The sequence below is a fragment of the Eurosta solidaginis genome, chromosome 5 (genome assembly GCF_040869045.1).
Source record: "Eurosta solidaginis isolate ZX-2024a chromosome 5, ASM4086904v1, whole genome shotgun sequence".
NCBI classification, from domain to species: domain Eukaryota; kingdom Metazoa; phylum Arthropoda; class Insecta; order Diptera; family Tephritidae; genus Eurosta; species Eurosta solidaginis.
In genome coordinates, this window is record NC_090323.1 from 109,024,080 (window position 1) to 109,030,360 (window position 6,281).

At 44.6% G+C, this 6,281-nt stretch overlaps 1 pseudogene; it reads right to left on the bottom strand.

The window, feature by feature from the left end:
* Positions 1-1,574: 1,574 nt before the first annotated feature.
* On the bottom strand, positions 1,575-2,448 carry LOC137233854 (calcium channel flower-like; annotated as a pseudogene).
* Between the last annotated feature and the right edge of the window lie 3,833 nt (positions 2,449-6,281).

Sequence of the window (6,281 nt, forward strand, 5' to 3'; positions counted from 1 at the left end):
GTGGGCGTTATGACCTATAAGCTTCAATATCATAATACTGAATGGTTCCTCAGGTGGTCTGGCGTGTACCTTAATGGTGCGTGTTACCGGAACGTGACGGATCTATACGCGAAAGCGCCATTAACATCGACAACACTGCACAAAACCTTCGGGGAGTGTCTTTATCCCTATCTTAAAATTTCAAACATAAAGTCTACTATATCTATATATTACGCTTGCCTAAGTAGAGTCCTGGTTCGATTTCATTTAGACCACACCGACCCGCCATCAAGGCCTTCCCGTTGTAGCGTGCTAACTTCTTGCAAACGCCTCTGCTGTTCTCTTGTAACGTTGGCACTTGGCCGTCTGCGAAACGTAGAAACCCTTTTATGCAATCCTTACCAAAGGTTGGCCCCGACACCACACATTCGATGCGCGCCAATCGCAACATACTAAGCATTTTGCATCCTATTTTTGAACTGATCGAAGGAACGATTAAAATATATTTTCAGTTGACACTTCGTCTATTTTACGATTACACTTACCATGAAAGATATCACCAGGCACTTTACGATATTGCATATGCACTTCCGCCTTAGGTTCATTCAATTTAACTTCTTGCCGTCAAGTACTTTATTATCAACGTTGACAACTCAAGAAACTATAATTTCGTATATATATACTTATCAGAATCAGTCTACGGCATTCGCTCCTCTAAATCCTAGTATACCCTGTTTCATATAGTAGTGCTCATATTTAAACATGTTGAAAACAATGTATCCACAAAACCTTACCAGTTGTTACTCATAGACCATACTTTTTTATCGTCCTTCTTATCTTATGACTCATAGGCTTGTACTGGCCCTCAACGTCAACATATAAGGTATCATATTATCGATTTGTACCTCCCCAAGTAAACTAGAAAAGAATAACTCCTCAATAACTTCTGATCCTAATGCAGCCAATGGTAGTAATGGTATTATCAGCGTACTAAAACGTTCCTCAGCATGTTGCTCATCACTTAAGTGCAATAAGATATATTTACGTAAACTAGATAAAGCACAGAATTGTACACGTTGTACAAAAATTTTGAACATGAGATTCAAGTTTACGCAACATCCTATGTGAAGTAAATACAATAGCAGGATGTAAATATGCAAATTCCATATCATCCATTTCTTAGGCGAGTGTTCTTGTATATAAGAATGTACACGTGCGGTATTTTCGCTTAGTTACGCATTCTTTGTGATTCGACTTGATCAATTTCACCCAGTGGACGTACATTCATCACAAACGTGCTTACTATAGTATTCTTTGATAGACTACGCACTTGTGCCAAAGCTATTGCCAACAAACCGGGTCAACTAGCACGGAAGTTTGATTTGACCGCGTATATCCAACTGATCGAAGACTTCTATTTTGCCCAACATATGGCTAGGAATTTTGCGTGATCCAGTCTCGCAGATATAATGTAGATTTACGTAAGCCGATACCAACGTGGGCAGATTAAAAGCGGCTTGATCGCCAGAAGAAATTTTATTTTCAAAAACACATTCGCTTATGACGAATTCGTTTGTGATCAAGGATATGAAAAAAGGGTCTTGCTTCTGTACTGCATTATTCCAAATGAGTTCTGGTTGCTTTGTGTACAGAAATGCGTGCAAGGGTTTTAGTTTATTTGATTCATTGCTTGCGCTATCACACATTGCTATCCGTGCCCACTGCCCCGGTAAATGAGAATTGCTGTGCTTTATTCACATTGCTTGCGCTATCGCTTACTGTAGTTATACCTGCTAAGCCCGATTGCACAGCAGCTTAACGCATTTGTTCGACGGAAACTTTTTCACCCACCCCCATGGGACCATATACCACACCATTGCAGAACCCGAGACCACAAGCAAAGATGCTGCCCAGTCCCGGGCATAAAATTATCACAGGTAGTGCAATTACCCATTAAAAGGCAGCACGATTCCACAAAGGCCGTGCCTTTACCTTAATAGCCAAATCATTCACCGGTTCTATACAAATGAAGCAACAAGGTACTTCCAATGCCTCTACTATAAATCCTACAACCATTTGTATGATACCCGATACAAGGCAGCTTTCATTAAGGAACAGTATGCTGATAATATTATCTAGTCCAAAAAGTATGCAGAAAAATGCGATATTAAACCTGAAAAGAAAAAATCCATTAATATGTGCGTTAATGGGCATCGCAAAGGTGTGGCAACTGACGGCGAGGGCGACGCCGCCGTTGGAGCACCCCTTTGCGATGCCGGTCCATGCAATAAAAACCAAAAAAAAATTGATACAAAACCAAATTGATAGCCGGGATCTCCACGCCAACAAACTAAAATTAAAAGAATTAATTAATAAGATTAAGTAAAAGAAATATTTATAATTAGTAAAATTAATTCAAAATATTACAATTCACTTACCATTCTTCTTGCCCTCAATGATAACCAAATGACCAGCCACACGCCGTAGTAGAGAAGGAAAGAACGAAAAATCACTTGATACATTTCCAGTTGTTTCAATTGATAGGAATTTTAAATTCTATACACGGGTATGTATGAATGTGCGCTTTTTTTCTTTTGTCTTTGCCGTTGGTATGCTGGTACCAGTGAGCGGACTTCTAAAAAGGGAATGGTGGTAGACGAAAAAATGGAAATAGTTGTAGTTGGTAGATTTTGGTCAGGAAAACAAAATTACAGTTTATGTTTGTACAAAACAATTCATAATTTGTTGTCAAAACGAAATAAAGCACATTTTATGGAAATCAAACTCTCAACAAAAAATTTGCAATTGTTTACAATATTTAATTAAATTTGTTATATTTATACTTATGTGATAAACTGTAGACGAAAAAATGGAAATGTTGTTGTTGTTGTTGTTGTAGCAATGCTCGCCCCACCTAATAGCCGCGACCGATCACAAATTGTCATCAATATCCTCTAACGGGAGTCCAAGGAAACTTGACGTTTCAACAGGGGTGGACCATAAGGAAAGGGGTGTTAGAGGCGTTGGTTCCACATTACAATTGAAGAGATGGTTGGTGTCATGTGGGGACACATTGCAAGCGGGGCATACATTTTGTATGTCGGGGTTGATTCTGGATAGGTAAGAGTTTAACTTGTTACAGTATCCAGAACGAAGTTGAGCAAGAGTGACACGCGTTTCCCTGGGGAGTATGCGTTCCTCTTCCGCAAGTTTTGGATAATTTTCGTTAAGCACTGGATTCACCGGGCAATTCCCGGCATAAAGGTCCGACGCCTGTTTATGGAGTTCACCAAGGACCTGTTTGTGTTTTTTCACTTCATACGGCTGGGTTCTCAGGTGCCGTATTTCCTCAAAATGCTTACGGAGATGACTCCTTAAGCCCCTAGGCGGTGCTGGTTCATCAATCAGATGTCTGTTGGGATGCCCAGGTGTCTGGGTATTCAACAGGAACTGTTTGGTCAGCAACTCATTTCTCTCCCCGATGGGGAGTATTCTCGCCTCATTATGCAGATGGTGTTCTGGGGACATAAGAAGACAGCCCGTGGCGATTCTGAGAGCAGTATTTTGGCAGGCCTGTAGTTTCTTCCAGTGGGTGATTTTTAGGCTTGGCGACCATATGGGTGACGCGTAGCACGCAATCGGCTGGCTAATTGCTTTGCATGTAGTCATGAGCGTTTCTTTATCTTTTCCGCAAGTACTGCCAGCGAGGGATTTGAGGATTTTGTTACGGCTCTGAATTCTCGGAACAATTGCGGATGCGTGCGCACCAAAATGTAGATCCTGATCAAACGTCACACCCAAGATTTTGGGGTGTCGGACAGTCGGTAGCGTAGTGCCATCGACGTGGATGTTCAAAATGGTCGACATTTGGGGCGTCCATGTTGTAAATAAGGTCGCGGAAGATTTAGTCGGTGATAATGCCAGGTTTCGCGAGGCGAAAAAACTGGAGAGATCAGGGAGGTAGCCATTTATTTTATTGCATAGCGCATCGATCTTTGGGCCTGGGCCTGTGGCCATTATTGTGCAGTCATCGGCGTAGGAAACGATTGTGACTCCTTCCGGTGGTGAAGGTAGCTTAGATATGTAGAAATTAAACAAAAGTGGGGATAGGACACCACCCTGTGGCACCCCTGTTTAATTCTCCTTGGTTTTGATGTTTCGTTTCTAAATTGCACCGATGCCTGCCAACCACCCAGATAATTTGCGGTCCACCTTTTAAGACATGGGGGAAGGGTAGACCCTTCCAGGTCCTGCAGGAACGAGCCATGGTTGACCGTATCAAAAGCTTTTGATAGGTCTAGCGCTACGAGTACTGTTCTATGGTGGGGTATTGATTTAAACCGCAATTTATCTGGGTGCTAATGGCATTTAGCGCGGTGGTAGTGCTATGGAGTTTTCTGAAGCCATGCTGATGAGGGGCTAGCTGCAAATTTGCTTGCAAATAAGGGAGCAAAATGGCTTCAAGCGTCTTTGCCACTGGCGATAGGAGAGATATCGGACAAAGGTGGAAAGAGACAGATTGAAGACATGCGCTAAATATTTGAACCCCTCTTTCCCTAGGTTTTTAAGCATCGGCATGGCTATGCCGTCTGGGGCCACTGCTTTGGATGGTTTAGCACGACCAATGGCGTCCTCAACCTCTTTAGCGGTGATGGTGATTGGTGACGCGCTGAATTTGTGTTTATGTGCGCGTCTATTGGCTCTCCGTCTATCTTTGTAGACCGTAGGATGCATTATATATTATCGCAGAAAGCGCTCGCGCATTTTTTCGCGTCCGACAGCACTTTGTCGCCAAAGGCGATGGAAACTTTGTCTTTGTGCTTAGTCGGATTCGTTAGGGACTTTACGGTGGACCAAAGTTTACCCACACCGGTAGAGAGGTTACAACCTCTTAGGTGCTCCTCCCATTTCGCCCGCTTGCGTTCATCTACAAGCAATCTGATGCGTTGGTTTATATCCCTTATTTGGGGGTGGCCTGGGTGAAGCTGTCTTATAAGGTCACGTTCTCTCGCTAAGTTTGCGGCCTCCGCCGGGAAGTGGGGCCGGATTTCGGGAATTCTCCCGGCGGGAGTGAAATGTGCCGAGGCGGATTTAATGACCTTACGGAAGGCACGCTCCCCTTGGCGGGCATCAGTCGGGATAGGGAGGGCAGTAGGCGGCTGTCTGTAAAGGATTTATATTCTTCCCACTTTCCTTTTTTGAAGTTTATGAAAGTGCGTTTTTCAGTGACGATGAAGTCGGCGTTACGCTCAAGCGAAATAAGTATGGGCAGGTGGTCGGATGCCAATGTTACCATCGGCTGCCAGTTGACGCAGTTTACGAGCTCTGCGCTCACGATTGAGATATCTGGCGAGCTGTGACAGCTTCCTACCATACGTGTGGGGGCGTCTCCGTTTATTGTGCAAAACGTCGTTTCTTCTATTTGATCCGCCAACATCTCACCCCTACTATCCGCCCGCAAGTTTGAATGCCATAGATCATGATGGGCATTGAAATCGCCTAAGATAATGCGATTGTTGCCAGTGAGTAAGGCCCTGATATTAGGGCGGTATCCACTGGGGCAACAGGTGGCAGGAGGGATGTAGATATTGATGATTTCTAGGTTTGCATCGCCTGACCGGACAGATAGGCCTTGACGTTCTAGGACATTGTCCCTGCAGTCGATGCCAGGATCAAATATACAATATTGCACAGAGTGGTGTATGATAAACGCGAGACCGCCTCCATTTCCGCTCTCGCGGCCTTTCCTGTGGACGTTATACCCAGAGCAGGTCTGCAATGCAGATCTTGCTGTGAGTTTAGTCTATTGAATCGCAGCAATGCGGATGTTGTGCCGCTTCATGAAATCGACTATCTCCGTAATCTTCCCAGTTAGTCCATTACAGTTTAACTGCAAAATTCTGAAGTGCATAAGGGGAGACGTCGCCACTCTGGGGGTAAGTGACGGGTGACTACGCCTGGGTTGGGGAAGGCCAGGACGCAATTGCTGTTGTGGCCCTAGGACTGGGCGTCTTTGGACAAGCATTGGGGTACCCGGAGGATTTGGGTTTGCGACCTGGCAACATGGCGCGATGAAACCCGTCGGGAGGTTGCCGTCGCGGATACCAGAACATCTAGGGAAGTGGCACCACCCAAGGCAGGAGCTGCATTGGGCGGATGTCGCAAACATATATATTATGTGCTGGCAAACGGTGCAAACGGAGGTAGGGACTAAGAGTCTGTTTCCATGACCTACACGATTGCTGCCGGAAAAGAGGGGGGGGGAAGACGGGGGCAGGGGCTGTTGCTCAGCATTGCTTCCG